The 23,287-nt window shown below is 39.5% G+C and overlaps 1 protein-coding gene across 8 annotated transcripts in view; it reads right to left on the bottom strand.

Moving 5' to 3' along the window:
* Window positions 1–23,287, bottom strand: part of BBX (BBX high mobility group box domain containing) — a 164,150-nt gene that overhangs the window by 107,699 nt on the left and 33,164 nt on the right. Inside the window, exon 3 of one of the 8 annotated variants that reach the window (XM_075590087.1) lies at window positions 10,940–10,992. The exons of 6 other annotated variants lie outside the window; for them this stretch is intronic. The gene's annotated coding sequence lies outside the window, so the exon portion shown is untranslated. Of the gene's footprint in view, window positions 1–3,543; window positions 3,649–10,939; window positions 10,993–23,287 lie in introns of those variants that run through there. One more of the 8 variants, XM_075590088.1, reaches the window with a different exon arrangement.

Below are 23,287 nucleotides of genomic sequence, written 5' to 3' on the forward strand. Positions count from 1 at the left end.
GTGTGAAGTTGGTTGTACTGCTGGCTTTGCAATTTTCAAAGTGAAATGACGCGTCCCCTGACAAAGCGGCTGACACGCACCGCTCTACCAGGCTGGGGGACACAGCACGGATCGCACTCAGGCTCCGCCCCGTGTAAGGCGCACCACGCGCAGGCGCCGCACTACCAAATGGCACACAAGGGGTTAACTCCATCTCCAATTACCCTTCGCCTGCACTTCTCCCCGCCCATGCCTATCAGTGTACTGAATATGTCTAGGGGGCGGGTTTCATTCATTACTCTGCAGCTGTTTGCTGCCCCAGCATTGGCTGCCTCTTCCTGTAATACTCAGCCAGCCCTACTGCAAACTGGCTGAGCATAAACCCTGTTTATATACTTGTGTTTGCCTCAAACACCCTGCTGCCTTGTTGCTGTCCTGTCATGCGTACCCTGTTCTTGTTTGACCTTTGCTAGTATCTGGACCTCCGCCTCTCTGACCCTTGACCTCGGCTTGCTATTGTACTACTACCTTCTTTACTCCTGGACCCTGGCACCGCACAATGACTATCCGACTTCTCCAATTCCTGACCACGGCAAGTATATACGACCATTCTGATCTCTCTTATCCTGACCCAGCTACACGACCTTACTCTGCACTCCGGACGCGGTCTCGCGGTTGGAGGTCGGTGTATTCCAACATCCCCACCTCAGCCTCGCGGTCCTGTCCTGTTTGTGTTGAGCACTCATTACAGAAACACAATGAAAATGAAGCTCAGCTGATTAGTTCTGGTGCATGTGGCATCTAACTTGAACAAGATCTGAAATCTGCTTCACATTAAAACTTAGGTCAAACCCAAGTTGTTCTTTGTGACACCTCTAAAAATCCTGCCCTTCTCACCATGTGCCAAAACGTTGTTCAAATCTAAATGCAAACGCCTCATTTGCATGTACAGTAACAAACGTCCGGTGTTAGCACCCATCAAGCTACAGTACTACGAGACACAGAACATTTTGATTTCTCTATTTCACGACACATTAAAAGATGTATTTAAACTGAACACTCAACTGCCACAATAGAATTTTTTGTACAATTTTTTTTTTTTTTTACATTTATTTAGGTTTAAGAGATGATATTTCGGTTTCAATATTATAGTAGTTATCAGTGAAAGTTTTATATCCAGATTTCAGCTCTGAGTAAAAACAAACTGTATTTTTTTTTGGTTACATTTGTCAGACACTCCCAGTATCAAAAGATTAAACAGAACATCTCTATTCCCTTTGGCACTGATGAGGTTAAAAGAATGTTATGAAGGAGCAAGATCTAAATGTTAAACATTCCTACTACAGGTTTAATGCTTTCTAGAGTCAATTTTTTTTCTATGTCAACATGTGATGTACTGTAGAATACATTTAATAAACACTTTTTGATGGCTTGAGTTGTGGGAATCATTGAGAGTTCCTTACAATTATTTTTGAAGTACAGTAAGTATTGCTATAAAAAAAATCTACAATTATCAACTTCAGCGGTACTGTAGTAAAATACATACACACACAATTATGTAAAAATGTGAAAATGTCCTCCCTAAACTGAAATGAAACCGAAACGCAAAATAAACTGGTTCATCTTGCAGAGAAAGAAAATAAGAACAGTCTTATTCACGATTGCAGTTGCTAATTTTCTCTTTAACCTCTTCCTTACCTGAGTCACCAGTAAAATGTGTGAAGAATGATCGATAGCCATACATTGTTTGCCATTATTCTTCATTTTACAGTACAAAAGCATCTCTCGTCAGGCAAATAATATCCATAGTGATGTACTTGTACTGTATGTAGACAACTTACTAATGTCTAAAATATGTCATATTATTAGTAAACTATTGCAGGGAACCAGTGACATTAAAAGACACGTTTCTTCTAAACAATCCAATAGAAAAACACTAAAAAGACTACAAATGGCTTATGTGATCCAACCCTGATAATATTCATGCAAAACACAGATTGGGCTTTACAATATGCCATGCAAGCCACACAAAGTTAAAAAAATGTAAAGGTATTTACAGTACAAAAACAAAGTGATCTCCGTTTTAATATCCCAGTGTCCCTTGGGCCATCGTATTCAAGACCTTTATTGTCCTCTCTCTTCCTGAGAAAACAGGACCAATGCAATCTGCCAAACTTTTACATTTTTGAGGTTCTGCATGAGAGGTCCCAAAATAATACTCCTTTTTAAACAAATTATCTTTTTTAGAAGGGGGAGGCATACAGAAAGGTTTTTTTAAGCAGAAATAAACACAAGAACTGTCTTAAATCACTGTCACAGCTCCTGAATTGTGGTATCATTTTCATTGGTTACGTGGCCAGCCTATGTGTGAATGATAATGCATGACCCTGAAAGCACAATACACAATATGTTTGCTCTAATGCCAATGGAGCAAGGAACTCTGCATCATTTTCTGCTTCCCTTGCATGTGCACACACGTGGTTTGTATGTATCACTTTCTTCTTTTCTTTCTGTCATTTCACTGCTCTATGCTAACGACACTTACTGTATGCTGTTAGATCCAAGTTGGTATTTAATTGGTCTACGAAAACTTGCATGAAATGTATTGAACCTCAAATGTAATGCACTGAAAAAAATGACATTAAATAATGGCTATATTTCATTAAACGTTCAGCTTGATACATGACCTCTCCAGTCCTTCAGCTACCGTTTCACTACAGTATCTGTTCCAGGCAACTGTTGCAATTGTGGTCTTTTCGTTTGACAGAATTGTACCACATGTACCTTATTAACTTGCAGTCTCAGTCAGACTGCCTGTGCTATGCTAGTCTCCAATTGTTATATATCCTAAACTGGTTTGTTTGTCCCCGGTGATGGTCCCCATTGGAATCAAAATGTTGATGTTACTAAATGTCTATGATGTGAGTCGTTCTGCTCCTTGCTCTGGCGCACAGCATATACCTTGTTCGTCCTACCTAACAGAACCTGCAATATTATAAGCTGTTTCTTAGCTTAGCCAATTTTTTATTTTGTTGAATTGTAACACCTGCTATGGATAAGCACCTGAAACATGATACATGAAATATATTACACATATTTAGGGGCACATGCATCTGGTGCCGTGAGGGTAATCGCAACCGTTCCAACATTAACTCCCATGGCTTCAATGGGAGTTAACACCAGAACGGCAGAACTGGTGCCGTGACCCGTACCGGAGCTTGATGCCTGTGCCCCTTATTGAGATCACAGTCCAACTTCGGGATATGACATGAAAAATTATTTTATATCTTTTTCTCCTTTTTGGTTTGGTCAACCAGTTTTATAAATATACAACGGCACATTTTGGAGATCTGAATATCGCGAGAGAATTTAGAAAAAATGATGCTGCCCTGTTATAGGAAAATGAAGACTGGTCTGAACTTAAATACAGACAGTACAAATGAAAAATTCACACTCAACTTTTCCAATGAACAATCTTTATATCTAAATCTTGAGTTAAATAGTTAGGTAAAAACAACACCTACTCACTTTCAAAAGTCAAACAACAAGTTATGGTTTACCTACCCATTCAGACAAAAAGGTCTAGGGATCTTCACTGCAATGTTCCCACTCCAGACTTTCAGGACACTGACTCAAGAGTTTGATGGCACGTGAAATTGCCTTCCTGGTCGTTGGCATTCCATGACATACACGCACTAGATGTCACTGCTTAATGACTAATAGTTTTGGAATTATTAAAATGAGAACTGGTGAGGATTCCAGGACTGGAAAAGTCAGATTTTAATCATTACAACGTCAAATCAAATCCAGTGACATCATAGGTTGCACACAGATTGAAAACCAAGCCTTGTTTTTCTTATAGAGAACCACACGGGAGTGGACATGTAATGACAATGAAACAAGAAAGCTTTCGTCCTTTGGACTGTTGCTCACCTGTTCTGACGGAATTCACCACCCTCCATCATCTTCTTTTTGAATTATTCACCCACAGTTGTTTACATACTAAGTAGTGGATTGTCAGCGCCTGCAAGTGTGCAGGCATTGTGCCAGTTGCTAAACCGGTCTCAAATGTAACCTTCTTAATCACTGTAAATCTGAAGGGACATCAAAGTATTTTTCAACAATTATTCATATCTCAATTAGAAAATTAAGTAAAGTATATTCATTGTAAAAATACTATGATAATAAAAGCATAAGTGGACCTCAAATACGCATATCCTGTATAGTACTGCACCGACACACTTTATTCGAGCAAATACCCAGTATGTACCTGGCAGATACCTGGAATGCGCCGCTCCTCACCTCTGACAAGCCCCGTTGTGTTTGCCTTCCCAGCCTGGGTTCATGCCTTGCTGACGGGCGGCTGATCTGTTAAATGATAATGATTAGGATTTAATAGGCTGCAATGCTTCGCGTGTCTACCAGATGGCATAAATTCATGAATTGTAATGCAGTATATATATATATACTGTGCAGTATTGCAGCCAGCGGGAATAAAATGCTTCAATCCCTGCTTGGAAAATACCTCAATGCACTCGGGCAGAAAACAGTCACAAACCTCAATACACCCGGGTGTACCCGAATTCGTGGGACTAGCCGAGCTCGAATAAAGTGTGTCGCCAGTGTATATTGCATACAGGCATACCCCGGTTTAAGGACACTCACTTTAAGTACACTTGCTAGTAAGGACATATTTTCAATAGCCCCATACCCCTGTGTCCATACACTCTATTTGCGAATACGGACACATTCTGCCCTACAGACCGCCGTAGTAGTGACGCACTGATTCCCCTCGCCCAATAGGCAAACGGAAGCTCACGCATGTGCCTGTCAGCACGTCCTGAACAGCAATACCGGCTCCCTACCTGTACCGAAGCATCGACAAGTGGAAAAAAGGTAGTGCTTCACTTTTAAGTACATTTTCGCTTTACATACATGCTCTGGACCCATTGCGTATGTTATGCGGGGTATGCCTGTATACATATTTACAAAAGTGTGTGTATATATATATATATATATATATATATATATATATATATATATATATACACATACATATATATATATATACATACATATATATATATATACATACATATACACACACACATATATATACACACACTAATATATACTTACGTGTGTGTGTGCATGTGTTGTGTGTATGAAAAATTCAGAAGCTTCAGCTAACGCAAAGAAGTATGGAGAGATGTATGATGGGTATTACCCGAAGAGACAGGGAAAAACAAAAGTCTGTGACATCATCACAAGAGTCAAGAAATTAAAATGGCAGTGGGCCGGACATATCGCAAGAAGAAATGACCAACGTTGGACAAAGATGGTACTCCACTGGATTCCATAGAAAATTAAAAGACGAAGGCAACGACCAAAACTAAGATGGGAGGATGAAGTCAGAAATGTGTTGGAGCAACATGGAGACGAGGCTTGCAATCACAATAACGGGAAGATCATTGGGGAGGCCTTCAACCAGCCATGGATCGACAAGGGCTTAATAAATATATATATATATACACACACATATACATACACACACACACACACACACACACACAAGAATGCTGAGTGCACACAAACATGAAGCCGTAAATAAAAGTAATACAAATAGAAAATGAAAAATATACTTAGAGGTTCAGGTGCTCGGAGATAAGACAGGGAACACAAGCCCGTCCAGTAGATATACAAAAAACAGAAGTTTCGCAGCACACTCAGTAGAAAAAGGATAATTTAATTGCACTAAATCATCAGGCAATCAAACATGCTCCAGAGCAACGTACTGTACGTTTCAGACCATCGGTCATCTTAGGCTGCGTCCATAGGACTGCAGCCGTGCGGAAGCGCGCGGAGGCTGAGGGAAAGCGGGTGCTTTCCCTGGCCTTGGTCCGCGCGCCGTCCGGGGGCGTGTCGGGAGGGGGGGTGGCTGTGACATCACGGAGCTGGTTCGCACTCATTGGGCGAACAGCTCACATGACCGGCCCTGCACTCCCGTGAGCGCGAAAATCTATAATTTGAATAAGACCTGCGCTTCCGCACACTTGCGGAAGCGTGCGCGAGCCCCTGCTAAAGCCGCTCTCATTGCGGCTGCAGGGGCTCACTGAGAAGCGTCAGCGCGCCTCAGCACGGGTTAGCTCCTAAGCACTGACCCTGGACGCAGTCTTATGGCCAGAGTCAGAGAAATGTTCGCCGACGTCGTGTACCTCATCATGTGCATGAAATGCCCAGGGAGCTGCTACTACATAGGTGAGACGGGACAGGGGCTAAACAAGAGAATGAATCTGTGTCGCCACAGCATCACACGCAGAACAAAAGACAGTCCTGTCAGCGAACATTTCACTGAATCTGGCCATAAATGAACGATCTGAAGGTGGCCATACTCAAAGGTAATCTTGTAACACCGAAAGAGAGACGGTTGCATGAATATAAATTTATGCAACGGTTGGGGACACTTAGCGGTGGCCTAAATCGAGACCGCAGTTTCATGAGTCACTACCCCGACACGAAAACTCTCTTCCCGTCTGTGCTAAAGGCCATGTCTATACATACTGCGCTATATGAATGCACACACAGCTGTCTCTTACACATACATATGTACAATGTAATTATATCCCTATATACCAATAGGGAACACATAGTATCTACACACACTAATAGTAATGACACACCCATACATTTCTACACCTACCCACACCATTGGTATACACTCCAACGCCACAAACGCTTTTTGTAAACTGCTGTATTCCCTGCGGGCACTTTATAAATGTATATTTACACACACACAAACTCTTACATCACTAACATTCAGGGACCATTTAACACCTTAAGTCATAAATCGCATACTGCACAGGGGGGAGGTATAGGCTTCAGTCACAGATACATTCCAAGATGCAGTTAAGTAAAAACCTCTCTTGCTTTATCCATTGAAACACACACATATACATATACATATATATACATATATATACATACACACACACACACACACACAATAGCCGTGTTAGTCTAGTTGCGATAGTGCAGAATAAATGAGTACTTCAGCATTAGGTGATACCTTTTTTATTTGGACTAACACTTTATGTCATAGGACAAGCTTTCAAGTGTCCGTGCATATACATTCTGACTTGAAGTTTTGGCTGGTTTCCCCAATCTAGCATACTTGGTCACATTTGTTGCATTGAATCATATAAACCACATTCCTGGATGTGCAACAGTATGATCCTTTAACATTGAGTGTTCCATGGTTGTGACTGGCTGTGGGATCTTGGCACATATGTTTGCAATGTGTGTTATTGCACGGTTTTGTGCTATTATCAGTGTCCTTAAGTTTGTTATGACGTTTTCTGTTGAAGGTTTGGTGGTTGCCGGAACGCCAAAATGGGAGGTTTGGGGAAGATTTTTACACTCGGGAAACCAGCCAAAATCTTCAAGGCAGAATTAATATGCACAGACACTCTATATTCCACCACGAAGAAGGAAGATACTGCTCACCAGTGGTACATCCTTTCTCACTACCAGATGATTCCGTAAATGATTTAAAAATCAAAATCCTCAATGGAATGTTTAAACGCACCCATGAACGGAAAACATTTGAACTCAGAATGATCAGACTATGACACCAAAACAAGAGGACTTAATGCGGATATGGGGTTTCTCACACACTATCACAATTGTTTGTAATTATCCTGCCTGCCTCTCTGCCAATGTTCTTATCCACTCCTCCCCCCCCCGCCCTCACCAACAGCATCCCCTTCCCCCTCCATGCTGTCCCTTGTCACCGTTTTTTTACCCTTCCTATGTCTTCAAACACCACTTTCTCACCCTACCTCATCTACAGTACATCTGGGGGTTTTCCTGCTCTCCTAGCCCCTGCTTAAGCCATAGATCCCTTTGTTAATCAGTATCACTGACCTGAGGAAGAGAGAACTCTCGAAAGCTTGTCCTCTGACATAAATTGTTAGTCCAAATAAAAAAGGTATCATCTAATACTGAAGATTCTGCACAATATTATATATATTGTGATGTCCCCACCACATTGCAGTCTCTTTTATACTAATTTAAGGCTGGAAACACTATATTTCTCTCTATGGGGTTTATTTACAGAGATGAAATCATATATCAACAGGCCCACCGTCCCTTTAAGTCCAAACAAAACATAAAAAGAACACCTATTCCCTTTAGGGAAAGCTAACTACACCGTAGCTTTCGCCCTCACTAGTTGGATGGCCAGCTAAGCCATCCCACCCTAAAACATGCCCTGGCATATGCAACAATGTATACAGTCTCTGCACACAAAAATAAAGGTTTTGCTTATCTTAGTCCTTTTGGAGCAGACGTCCCTGCTTCAGCACGGCCTTGTCGTCCATCCTTCCTATGGGAACTCAGCCCCACGTTGAGCCCAGAGAAACTCCTCTGTAGGTCCTCTGTACCAGCTTCCGCAGCTGGGGACCACTTTCTATCTCCCCCCTTCTCTGGGGAAAACAGTCTGGGCTTTCAGTCTGTCTTTTAAACCACATCCTTGTTCACTCAGACCAGGCTGATTAGCTCCATTAGTTAGCAGCTGCTACTGGCTTCTCTTAGGGGAACTAACTCTCTGTGGACTGGAAAGCAAACTTACTGCACTGTTCCAGCACCTAGAGGACAGTGATTCGTATCACAATATATATAGCTGAACCCCGTTATAACGCGGTGCTCGGTCCACATAATGAGACCACATTATAACTGGGATTGCGAAATGGCCTCTCCTCTCCCTGCTTCATCAGGCTATGTCCACGTGCTTGGTGCGCAGCGCTAACATACGCTCTCCCAAGCTTGGTGCTTGGGGAGACAGTTCAATTTGACTTTTGAGCACAGAGGAGGGTCACATGACCCTTCTCTGACCAATGACAGCCCAACAGTGAACAGAGCCACAATACTCTTTTGCTTGTGTGCAGTACTGCCGGAGAATTGAACCCTCGATCAAGTCATATACCAGTCCACTGCTCTAATCACTACACCAGTGTGGATGGAAGGCTATCCTCCTTATACAACCCTATGGTTGTGTGGAAGGTATATTCTCATGGGGTGATGGTCTGCACTGTACAGTAGATGTTAAGTTTGTTTATAGTCATTTAATAGACAAAAAGTTAAATAAACAAAATACAGTCTGAAATATTAACACTTTCCTGCTACATAATGTAGTCAACAATGAAGAGTGCCTTTTTGTGATTGTGAGCTGCTTAGCACTGCGGCCTTTCAACAGAGATCATGGTGCCTTTACAAAGCATGTTCCCTGCAAAGGGTCTTATTTAAAGGTACATTCAGTGCTGGTCATATATTTGCGATAGGGAAGGAGTGTCCTTGTGAGTGACCTCACTGATCATTTCTCTAGAAGTCCCGGTTTTGTTTTTTCTTTTCCTGCCTAGGAAGGGAAGGAATAGCAGCTGGAAATATACTTCTAAACCCGGACAGTTAATGATGAAGTTATTGTACAAGTGGAACACACTGTATATGTTTCCCATGTAAAAATGATGTCAGTGTAACTCATATAATGTATTACTTCCTGGTAATCAAATAAAGAGTTATGTCTGCACATCAAAATATGTATAAAAAAAGCAATATACTTGCGATTAGCGGTACCGGTGCTGCGTGGTTCAGGGAAAAACCTGTCTGGTGTAATTTCAAAGTATATGAACAAAGTGGAGGATCCAGGGCACTTCGGATTTGTAGAAAATAAATTTATTCTAGGCACACACAACGTTTCGAGCTGTACAAAGCCAGTCACTTGAGAAAGAGCTTTGTACAGCTCGAAACGTTGTATGTGCCTAGAATAAATTTGTTTTCTACAAATCCGTAGTGCCCTGGATCCTCCACTTTGTTCATTTACTTCCTGATAAAACATTTTAAAAATAAATAAATGTTAGCATCTTGCCTCGTGTGTGTCCTTCCCTTTAAAAAAAAAAAAATAATGATTTTAATAAATCACAATGTTTCGCTTCTGAGGTTATTATGGTAACACTTTAGACTGCACTTGGCTCACAGGAGAGCTCCATTTTAACCTCTCAGACACTTAAGTAAATAGGCAGTAATCAAAGGCTGCGTTCATTAAAAACTAAAACATTTTTTATAAACTGCTTAGTTTGCCTCAATAAAGCAGCAGTCTGCACTGATCACCTTTTTTTGTAACTGATCACCTTTTTTATAACTGATCACCTTTTTTGTATGTTACTTTTAGTTACTTTAATAGAAATAATCTTCTCTTTCCAGACCTTTTTATTTTTAAAATCTGATGAGCAGTTCAGGAGATATAAGCATTTGAATAATTGAGCCCACTATGAACCTACCATACACTGAGCGCAAGCTTACTTTGCATATTTTGGCGGTGACAAGATGCATTATACTGTAGCTGCCTCCTGGAGAGGTCCTACAGGTATACCGAATATGGCCAAAATAATTAATAGAGTCTGGCTTTCATTATGTTATTAAAAAATAACAGCATATCTAACAGACGCTATGCACAAGTTTAGAAATATCTGGGGTCCTTGGCTAGACAGAATTGCAGAACCATGGTTTGTAGGGCAGGACCTGGAGCTCTAGACCCTGAGCCTAGGTATGGAAAATAATTTTGTTAAAGGGCCCAGCGCCCAAGCATTGTACCGGGCAAAACGATTATGGTGATGGTTTTAGATGTTGCCCTATGGGAGAAGATCAAAACTGTAGTGCATTATAACAAAAAAAGAGTCTTTATACTGTATAACTATGATTTATAACCACGCAACTGATGTGCCTTGTCCCAAACCACCCCAACTTCCCACCCTTCCCATCACCCCCCTTTTATTTTTCTGTATCCCCCAATACCCCCTTCCCCAATGTTGTATGAATATTTCAAACTTCTGTAATGTCATATACTATGTTACAAAAGAAATTAAAATACAAAGTTTAAAAAAAAAAAAAAAACTACACTACCTACCCCCCTTGGCCACCTCCATTTTAACAGAGCTTGAAGTATCCGGGCCAAAGTCACTAAAAAAAAAAAAAAAAACAGGTTAATAGAAAGTACATGTTTCAGTTAGTTCGCAAAGGAAATAGTATTGAGAATATTTACCATAACTTTGATTTCAACAATTTTAAGTAGGAATATTTTAAACGTTTTTTTTATACCATTTAAAAATTGGATTTAAAGGGCATGTTTTATTCATTTTAATTGTGATGTAAATTAAAACCAGTTATCTGATGACAGTATTTTTAATTCAAGCAAACTGAACTCTATTGCTACATTCTTAAAATAGACAGTGAAAATTAAAATATTAATTGCAAAAATTAGCATAAAGTGTTACACAATGTTGATACAACTGGAATTCTAAACATTCTATGTATGTATAAGTTTATATAGCGTCAACAGTGTATGCAGGGCTTTACAAAATGACTATGCACAGAAAATAAAGAACAAACAATTGGAAGAGCTGTAAATGTAAATTATAGCATAAGGCAAAGGAAGACCCTGCCCGAGGTGCTCAACATCTCAAAACCTGAACCAAACTTTGACATTCTTGGATCCCTGCTCCAAGGTCTTACATTCTAAAAAGTTATATTTCCAAAGAAGCACCACACACACACACACACACACACACACACACACACACACACACACACACACACACACACACACACACACACACACAATATCTTATTATTATGGTCCTGCTTACTGTATATATAATGGACCCACTAACAAATATAAAAGCGCACTATAAATTGACGTAATTTAGTTTTTTTACTTCAATTTCAACTTCAAGACTGCATCCACTTGCTCACCTTATGTAAAATTGTGCTGAACTGTGATATCTTCAGAAACCTTGCAGTGCTGAACGTTGAAAAATGACTGCTGATGAACCTTGTTTCAAAGTTATTGTAACACAATGGGCTGAGTTAACCCTTTGAGTACGGACAGTGTTTGCACCCCTGAGTGCTGAAGAAATATTGGAGATTTTCTTGCTAGCATTATTCAAGCCACAAGCAATAATATACGAAATAAAAACCTAGACAAATCATACATGATTTGTTGGGCACATTTTTTAGATTATAATACTATCCATGGTTTAATGCAAAAAATATGTATATTTTAATAACTTGTATAAAGGCAAGTGAATATGAACTTGTATAAATCCTTAATTCGATGTCACACAAATATCATTAAGTAGAGAGATGACAGAATACTGTTTGTAAATAATTGCTTCTGCAGTATAGAAGCACAGGGAACAGTGAAAAACACATCCTACTACACAAATAAACATATAACTTCCTGAATTTGATATGGCAGAAAAATGTAATTAAATATGACATTTTATTCATGCATCTCTTTTGTCAAACGAAGCTTAACTGGACTCTTACTACAGTGGGGTTCACCCATTTCTGAGGGTTTACAACTTTGAAAAATCTCCACATAGGCTCATTCCCAAGTGGCAGCCGTGTTCAAAGTCTATATCCTAAAGAGACAGTGATTTTGTGGGAGAAAACCCCATCCAAGCCTGAAAAAAGGGAACATCACCATTTCCACATCAGGTGAGGAGAACTCTCTCAAACTACACAGGACTTAAGAAATCTCCTTAGTGTGAGTTTTACCCCTGTATTTACAACCATAATATATCGATGCACATACTGTACCATATATATGTGCTCACCCCCGTCCACTTTTAAATGGTTAAAAGCTCACTCCATTGCATCTCCCACTCTCAGGGGAACTTGCTTACTTGCAGTTTGATTGTGACAAATCTAATACAGAGTGCTTTTCCTGGTAATGTACAGGTTAATAAGAGCTTCCATCAGACTTAGAACTATGCAACTAATTTTGACAGATTTATTATAAATCATTCTTCCTGGTATTGCACAGGTTATTAAGAATTTATATTAGTATTAGGTACCCTTGAGATGTGGTCTGCCGTGAAGTGGCTCAAGGGCTTACAACACTTTGGCCAAAGAGTTAAACTAAAAGACCATTTTATTCAAATGATATCTATACATATAAATTTAGGCACTGTACCGTGTATATGTTTCATTGGATGTGCACTGAGCTCTGTCTGTGTTTCATGTTCTGTCTCTGGTTTTAAATTGAAATATATATTGCCATGCTCAGTAGCACTGCTCTGTGACATTTATATGCTTATATACAGTGTTCGACAAACCTATACATTTGCTCGCCCCGGGCGAGTGGATTTAATCCCCGGGCGAATATATATATATATATATATATATATATATATATATATATATATATATATATATATATATATATATATATCTTGTGGTTATTTTGGGGGTTCAATATGAGCTTGTAAGTGTCCTGTATGTTTTACAATTCTTGTTCAGCTGGTCTTAGCTGATTGGAGCTAAACTAGGTTTTTTTTTCTTTTTTTTTTCTGCCGTCTTTTCTTTTACAGGATGGGAACAAGCTTCATTTCAGCATCAGGGACCCTGCAGTTACTGACACAATGGTGAAATTACCGGCTGTCTCTGCCCCTCTATGGGAAACAAAATGCCTGTTCAATCTCCAACGTCATGTGGGCCAATAGGAGGTCACAACGTCATCTATTGCAGCTCCCTATTAGACAGTCATTTAAACCCCTGCAGAAAGCAGGAAGTGATACTCGTAACTTTTTCAGCTCCGGAGGAGTTAGGTGACGGGGATTGCTGCTTATTTCTTAGAACCAGACAGCAGGAAATTCTAGGATTTCATAAAGACCCACAGTATATAAAGGCTCATGTCCCCCCTGTTAGTTTTAAATAGAGGCACCCGTCTATAAAATGTCAATATTTTGAGAGATGTTGCGATTCCTATCCATCCTATGACTTAACTGTTATGCAGCATCACAGTGACATTTAATGCAACATTTTGGTGTTAACGGAGGGGACTGTTTTTGCCACTAAATTGATGCTAAGACAGGCAGTTAAATGATGCACGTGGTGGAATGTATGACATCATGAGCCTCTTCCTGGAATGTTTTTCTTTGTTAGCATCACACCATTCTGCTGCGCCCAAGTGGAGCAAACCTCCATGTTTAATGCTCTGCATCAGATGTATAAATCTTGATTAACAAGTTGGTAAGAATGCAGCCACAAGCAAGAAAATTAACAAATTGCCAAACATCAGAGCACACTTTTCTATGCATTTATAGTGCTTTGATTTTTTGCAGTTGAAACTCCCCTGTATTTCAGTCACTATATTACCAGCAGAGATCTGCAAAGGTGTCTGTTTGCTTCATTAAAGTTTCCTCTAATTTTTAAAGGAGCTTTCCGATTCTTATAAAGTTGAATTGATTCATACGGGTTTATTCATTAAACAGTGAAACTGCAGACTGGGGCACTATGGCATGGAAACTCTTATTGATTACAATGGAAATTTCCATGCGATAGTGCCCTAGTCAGCACCATAGCAGTTTAATTAATAACCCCCACACGGCTCAAAACTATTTTGCTTAAGCCTAATGCTCAATTCACTCTGTAGCAAACATACACAAGTTGCACCGTTTTGACAGTGTGTCACTCTTGCACTGATGTATTAAGGTGCTTTGTGTCAGTTTTGCTCCACTTGCTTCAGTGGTTAGTGATTTGGGTAGTGATTTTAAAGGAGTGGCATGGAGCAATAGTAGAATAAGATGTAATAAAGATGGCGTCAGTACAATTGAGCAAAGTTGCATCAATTCAGTAAGAAATTCTATCCCACCCCTTCCCAAGAGACAAGTGTTTGATGGAGTATAAGAACAGCTGCTGATGGCTAGTATCATGGCCTGTGCCTTTAACTGTTACAAGGTTGAAGACCTCATATGTAAGATTCTAGTCATACAATACGCCAGATAGACAAAAACATGTTAAGGCCTTGTACAGAGATAACACTAAAGGCCTCTCTGTAGGTAGCATTCTCTGTATAAGAACTAACAGAGAACATGAGTCAGCTAAGGCTGATATTATAGTAGGCACGCGTGGCATCACGAGCCTATCGCTCGAGCGATCCCTGCACGGTGGTCTGAGGCAAAGAGGAGTCGTGGCGGACATGTTACAAGGCGCCCACTATAATCTCAGCCTAATAGAGGAGAACAGCTGAGCTAAGAAGGAATGCATTAGAGAGAAGTAACGAGAAAGTCACCGTCTTGGAGAATGCATGTCACCTTTGAATATTGAAAACCATTTATCTGTGAGTAATATTGAGGAATAAACGTTTCCTTATCTGCCTATTTGAATGCTGAAATGAATGATCTCGGAAGATATAAATGACAATTGACATTTAACATATTCAATCCAGTAGGTATGGGACTGATGTAAGAAGCTCAGATATCAAACGTCATACAGTACATACAGTATGGAGAAGTAGCAAATTGATGCAAGTAAAAACTTTTGTTCCATGTTTATACACATCGGTACTTATCTCTCAGAAGGATATTTGTGGTTGGCACTTTTCAATGCCGTTTAATTTCTATACAACTGTCCAAATTTCACAGCAAACAAAGATATTGGAACATATGCTGCTACCTGAATGGCCTAAATTGCATCTTAAAATTGTTAAAAAGTGCTATTCGACAGAATTATTATTCCATAATTATAACCCTAAAGCTTCTCTCTCTACACCATCCCAGTGTTGAAAATTTTAGCCCCATTTATTTCAATGGAGCTGAACTCTACAGCACAGGGGAGATGATTTCACCACACGTTATATAGACACCTCTGTCTAATGAAAAACTGCTCTATCTGAATCTCTTGGAATTCTTACAGACCTAAACTTTGTTTGGTTTGGTTTGCTGCAGAATGACAACTGCATCTGAGTAGTCTATAGTATATTTTTCATTTAATTGCTTTTTTTAATTCCCTGGGTGCGGTTTGCTAAACTTTTAACGTTTAGAAAAACATTGTTTAGAAAGTACGGTAGTTTGCATACAATTTCCTTTTTAACATACAACAGTAATGCAACCAGAAGCTACAGTATAAATGAAAAAAGCAGAAACCATGTCAAACATATCAGGGTACAGTACATATTGGAAGAAATATAGTACATGAGGATATGAGTTTTACAAATACATTTACAGTATAAGCAGATGTAAGGTACAGAATGGAAGCAAAAAATAAATCAGAAAGGCACAATGAGTAGTTTAAATAATCATGTGCATAGAAAAAAAGGCCTGTAAGGGGACTGAAATGTTGGTCCATGCACAACTTTTTGAACTACTTCTAGTGCCTTTTTGCCCTATCTTGTACTTTATTACAGCCTTATGCTGGGGGTGACGTTTTAAGGTACAGGGAATATATTGTTCTCGTCTACTGTATATTACAATGGGCATTTAAAGCAGCAATTGCTCCGAGCAAATTTTTTTTGAACCTTCAGTTTTTACAAGATAGAAATCATAGGGTTATCAGATTAAACCCTTTATATGTCAGAGGGGGCGCCAAAGTGCCACCGCCCCCTGCCCCCCTCGATTATAGAACCAAAATTGTGGAGTCCTCCCCTTCAGTTCCACTTAGTGACAGATCCCGTTAATCACCTTAGAAAAAGGAGCAGGGCTTTTAAGACGTAGCTACTATGTCATGGGGCCCCTGGAATGCCAGACCTCATGATATAGTTGCCATGTTCATACAGCACCCAAAGCGTTGCATCTCCCTCCAGGGGAACCAAAATTACTGCCAAACCTCAGGCCAATAGGAAGCCGCAACATCACTGGTTGCGACTTGCTTTTGGACAGTAATTTAAATCCCCATTAAAAACCAGGAATTAAAAACTGGCTGCAGAGGATTTTGGGCCTCAAAATTCCACTAGATCCTTGGCTTTTTCTCCTGAATAGTGCATTCCAAGGTCTAGCAAAAGTTGAACTCAAATGAATTGCTCATTTTGCAACAGCTGTGAGGTGTGAGATCGCAGCATTATGGAGACAAAGTGAAATTCCTTCGGCTCCCAAGATTCGGAATAGAATTTGGTTTGTATGCCAGATGGAAAAATTAACGAGTTTGGTTAATGACTCTGGTGAAAACTTTCTAAAAGTTTTGACGCCTTGGCTGGCCCAGGGTTAGAGAGAGCCTCGATATTGCTTTAATAATTTAAGATACGTTCTCCTATGATGCGGTAGTAGACCATGCTCCTAGTGGTTCCTGAGAGTTAATCAAGCAAAACGAACAAAGTGCTATGATCCATTTCCAGGGGTCAGGAGACAAGTCTCAAGACTGAAAGAGCTGGGCGGTGTCGTGGCCTTCCAACCCCTCCCCCCCTCCTTTCCCTTTTTTCTTTATCATACCTTGTTAACTATTGAACATTGTTTGTGTACAGTTGAGATGCATATAAGATATCGATTTCTCATGATACAGTAATGGTTATATGATGTATTGATGCTGTGAATTCAAAACCAATAAAAACTACAAGTTATAAAAAAACAAAAAAAAAAACAGGAAGTAACACCAGTAACTTCACAGGAAAGTATCTCAGGAACTGGGTCATCCCCAGAGCTGAAAACAGCATGGTTTCAATGCTGAAAAAAGCGGATGGTTAGGGGGGGATTGCTGCTTTAACCAATCTGATAACACAAGGTGGAAGCATCTTTCCATCATTTGTTACTTCATCAAGAGGTGATGCTGGAGGATGTTAAGCCACTGAGAAATGGGAGGAAGTACTCAGTAGTGGATTAATAAAACAAATCTCTCAGCAGAGATGGTGGGATTTAATATGAGAAAAGAGGCAACAATGCCACTTTACAATTCATTAGTGATATCTCAGCTTGAGTATTGTGTCCAGTTCATTAACATCCTCATTTGGACAAAGGCTGAATGAAAGATTGGCCACTAAAGGGCAACATGGAGGGTGCATGGGTTAAATTTACACTTAACACATGAAAATGATTAAAAGCCATTCAAAATGAAGTCACGTGAAAATAGTGATTGCCCTTTAGCAAATACACTCCAAAGATTTAAAAAATGCTTGGTATGAACACAAGGGATCCCTACAAGGTTGAAAATATTGAATGAATGTATATGACCCAGATTCCAAAAGCAGTGTGAAATCAGTGAAAATAACACCATATTAACTAATACTCTGATTTAAAAGCATTAACCACAATAACTACCTGAAACAAGTATTTCGAAGATGGTTAACCGGAGGAATTCCTTTACTAAACTGTATGTGCACTAATACTAGCTGCCTAGCATGTCTACGTGCAAAAGTGTCATTTTAACTGAGGACTATTTCAGACATCTTCAGGGCTAGATTTACAAAGCTCTGTTAGCCTATTTAACTTGACGTTATCCTAAGTTCACGGCCATCAATCATAAAAGTATTCACTGAGGCAAGTCATAACATAACCCGGATTTACTCCGGTTAAAAGCATTGCTTTATGAATAATGGCTGTTTTTCTAAATGATATGCAAATGAGCTCATTATAGACTAAAATATATTAATTCTCTATTAACTAAGCTCTGTTTAAAGTTAACACCAGGAAATAAAGTTATGTTCTTCATGTCATACCTAACTCTAGCGTTACTCACACCCCAGACTCTACAATGTAGCTTTTTCTGGAGAGGGAGAAGAGACAGACCTATTTCAGGGTCTGGATGGGAGCAACGCCAAGGCCGGGAATCATCACACCCCATTACAGCGGAGTTAATACCTCACCTGGGGGTGGGGGAGGGAGATAAAGCCCCAGGTGGCAATACCGCAGTTTTATGACACAAGTCATCAAGATTGTGGTAATATTTTCCCGGGTGGAATATTTGTAGACTAGTCGCAATGCACTAATTACCGCAACCGATAGTTGCGCGTTAATGGAGGAGGGTACGGTGATATGTCTACCATAGGATTATGTAATATAAATGATTACATAACCCTATGGTACAAATTACATTAACCCCTGTAGCCATGCCTGGCTTGGCTACTAATCTGTCCTGCCTGACATGCAAATCCTGGTATACGTGCAGGCAGTGTTAGGCCCAATGCAGGGTTTTCCCCAGTATGCAAGTTGCTCCTTGAGTGACAGGGAGAGGTGGGACAAGGCCTGTGTTCTGCCCAATCCTGGCCTCAGACCATGAACCCTCCCCCACGGACTTAAGGGGTTGCACTTCCTAAATTTAGTTAGTTGTCTCTCCCTTTTGAGAGCGGCTGGTCTCACATAAGAGGTGTTCAGGGCTCCGTCATCTTCTATCCCCTCCCTTAGAGGAGTGGGAGTGAGAACCATACCTCCTGCTCCATCAGGTAGTAGGGGAAGAGTTAGGACCGAACTCTGGGGACCATGACTGGGGGTTAAGTCCAGGGACCATCCTGAGGCTGGAGACCAGTGCTATAGTATGCAGTGCTGCCTGTATGCTGTACTCTGAATGGAGAAGAATAAAGATGTTCCTGTTATCAAATATACTCCTGCCTGGGCTTGCAGTCTGTCAAGGGGAGTATGAAAGAGTTCTTCCGCAGGGACTGCTTCTAGCTCTCCTGGAGCCTGCGGCAGATGGAGGCGCTGGCACCAGAATGAATGGGAACCAGATATCACTCATAAAGCCTGTCCTGTTTCCCCAACAACATCGCCGGGAGCTCAGATCTTCTGTGAGCCACAGGTATGCAGCAGAACTACACACCTGGTAGCCGGGGAATCTCCCATAGGGTGGGGGAACCACCGCTACACCCCACTGATGTCTGTTGCTACCAAGGTATATCTAAGGGGTTAATATTAAAATGACATTGCACTTCCTACCACCCGTTGCTACCTAAGTGGCAACCGCTAAGGCAAACAAGAGGTTAATCCCTACCACTACTATGACCACCCCGGAATAATAGGGCTATTTATCACCTAAGTGATATACAGGTGCCCCGGAGAGCAGAAATGAAAACTCGCTCTAACAAAAGACAGGGAGGGTGTCTAAATAATTAAAAAATCCCTAAACACTAGTGGAAAAGGTGGTGCTCACTGGGGAATGTGAAATATGAATAAGTGAGACGTGAACATATAATAATGAAACGGAGTGTAATTAAACAAGGGTAACTGTTGATTGACAAAACACTAGAAAGATGTATAAATAAACTCTCCCCACAAGAAATTTCGTTGTGTGTGTTTTTTGGATCACAGTTGTCCTACTAAGTAGTATAGTATAGTAGGTGTTTTGTCAATCAACAGTTACCCTTGTTTAATTACACTCCGTTATATTATTATATGTTCACGTGTTTGTTTTGTTTGTCCATAATCCCTTACACTCTATTTTAATTACGTTAATAAAATCGAGTTTTATTTTTAGGTGTTATTGTGCCACTACCCAAGGGGATTCTTTATCGTCCTATTTATCACCTATTCCATGTTGATTTATCTTATCTTGCCAATGTATGTAATGGCAATTATAATGGCCGTTATATATATAAGCAAGATATTGCCAACGTTAGCCTGGAGTAGTTGAGAAGAAAAAAAATCGTACTTTTTGGCATTAGGCTTCTTTTGATAAATATATTGATGAATAGTACCAAAATTACAACATTTGCGGTATTTAGTCTTTTTCTGTGTGCTGGTTCCAATAAAAAGAAATGCACCACGTTCATGACATACACCATAAAAATAATGCATTTTTTTTTGCTTCTAATACTGCATTTTTGGAGACTTTGATGATTCTCGGCCCGAGGCGTAAATAACATCACATTATTTAAACATAACGCAGTGTAATGCGCTCAATTACGGCCATATATTTTTACATGTAATTACTTTAGTGAATAAGGAAACTCAGGAAAAATATGGTCGTTCCTTTTTTTAGGTTACGTCACGTTATTTTAGGCCAATTTAGGCCTTCAACGCTGCTACATATGTATGTGACTCTTGACCTTTGTTTCAGTAGCAAGAGTGGAAGGTGATAATATAAAAATGTCCCTTGTCTGCTTTCAATTATTTCTCTATGAATTTAAAACTAATTGAAGTAGACATTAGTAAATACATATTAGGGTTTATAGGTTTCAGGCTTGTAATTTAGAATTCGTTAGGAACTAAGAAAAAAAAATACCACCTGGGGTATGTTGTTTAATTTATATTAAAGAATACATTGCAATTCATTTCTCATAACTTCTGATTCTAAAAAAAAAGCTCACGTGATCCTCAGGTTTTTCTCTAAGCTCTTCCGTGGTCCCACGACCTCTGACACAAACCAGGCTGCGGGATCACAAATGGAAAGTCGATGACATTGCAACTTTCTATTGGACGGAAGTAAGGACTGACTGTGGACATTTTGGCCCAGATACATGAGGTAAGAAAAACTGGAGATGTAATTCAACTAAAAAATGTACTAATTTTTGGAGATAACAGCTCCAGTTTTCCTTACCACTGCTTGATGTATCTGGCATTTGTGTCCACCAGGCAGTATTCTTGCCAGGTGGCCAAAATAATTCAGTGATCAAGAACCCGGTGTCCCCAGAGGTAACGGGCCACGGATAACAACCTGGTTCAGGTAAGTAGTTTTTTTTTATTGCAAGCTGCATGTAATTGCTGCGTTTGTAGTTTTCATTACTGAGAACAACTATTACAAATGAATATGCATTCTATGCAGACTATGATTGTACAAAAATTTGAAGACGTTAATCTTATGGAACATCTCACGCATGTAAAATGGATCTTTTGATAAATTCTGTGAGATTTGGCTCCCCTGGGAATCTACACAATATATCAGAATTTGATTATGTAAATGTATCTTATCTGAATTGCACATTTATGATCAAATAGAAATATATATGAATTGTACCATGACCTCCTTATCCTCCCCCCTATTATTTTTTTTGTATCCTTCCCCATACACCTGTATAATTTATCAAAATGTTCAAAATAAACAGTTTAAAAAAATGATGCATTCAAAGAAATATTAAACAAGCAAACTATTTCACTGTTCAAATGCAATTCTGCTGAAATAAAAAATTACAATAAGATGCTAGATATTTAGGTTCCCAAAATAGTTGAAGAGATGCAGTACCCCTGAGTAGTCAGTTTTAATTCAGAATTAGCTAGTGTTTGTAGAAATGAACAGCAAGGACCGTATGAGATCCAGGACAGAAAAAGCAAATAAATCAATTAGAACAAAAACAATTCCTAACAGAAAAAAGAAAAACAAATTCATTAGTGATGCAGATTGTCTTAATTTTTACTTTCCGTATTCATCCCATTTACATTGATGTTTCTACTTTAACTTTTATTTCGCTACATCTCGCAAACAGCATAACTATTACATTGCAGTATGCAATTTAGTTATAGGACTGTACACATAGGAACTGAAATACTGTGACAATTTTACAAAGATAGTCCCTATAGGAAAACAATGGTGCAAAACAACTGGATGAGTCACAAACATACCACCGCCCTACAATCTACCTTTATTTGTATCACAGAGCTTGCTTGGTGCTGCTGCTGTTGAAACCTGGCTCGTGGGCAATACAATTAGAATCGCTCTTTTCACTAAGCATACTCCACTAGTAATTGCTATGTTTTTCAGTAACATTTCTGTCAAATGCTTTTCTGATATGAAGTTCATTTTTCTGTCTACAGGGAGATGGAGCTGTGGTATTGCAATGTTCTTATGTTTATTAATATTACATGTTTGTTAAGCTTAATGCTCAAATTACTCTGAAATCCATGTTAAACCCTAACAGGTCTGTGTTCCAAACAAAGAAAAAGTATGTTATAAAAGGTGCAGCTCCCAAAAATGACCTGTCTTGTTAGTGAGCTCTGTGATGCCTTCTACAGTATATAGCCATTCTATTTTAACAGGCCCCAAAGCCTGCAGTAGAGTATTCACATGGCAATCTCTGCTGCTTATGCCAACTCCCTTCACATCAAACAACTTTATCAAAGAAACTGCCTTATCCTGAGCTCTTCGGATCAGGCTTATTGTTGTCCACTGATGTCACAAATCAGGAGGAGCTTTTGAAGCCATGTTAAGTAATATTTTCAGAACATTTTTCTGTGAAATAAAACATGCCATTTAGAAAACAATGAGCCAGGAAAAGGGGGGGGGGGGATTAAGGTATATAATATACATATAAGGATAGATAGAGAGATATTAAAAAATGCATGTGCAACTGTTGCACCTTTAATTGTAAGCAACTTTTTCTTTTTTTTACATTCTTCACACAAGTTAACCTGAGAGATGTACAGTATGCTACTGTATCTAGTGGAGTAATACTACAAAAAAAAAAAGAAAAAGAAAAAAAGGGGAGGAAAATTACATCCCATCGTATCATATTCATATCATTTCACTAGTTCCCATCTCTTATGGACACAAATCACATGCTCATTCACATGGGGCAAAATAGATACCAAGTACTTTGAAACTATAAGATGAAAGATAC

The sequence above is a fragment of the Ascaphus truei genome, chromosome 3 (genome assembly GCF_040206685.1).
Source record: "Ascaphus truei isolate aAscTru1 chromosome 3, aAscTru1.hap1, whole genome shotgun sequence".
Classification (NCBI taxonomy): Eukaryota; Metazoa; Chordata; class Amphibia; order Anura; family Ascaphidae; genus Ascaphus; species Ascaphus truei.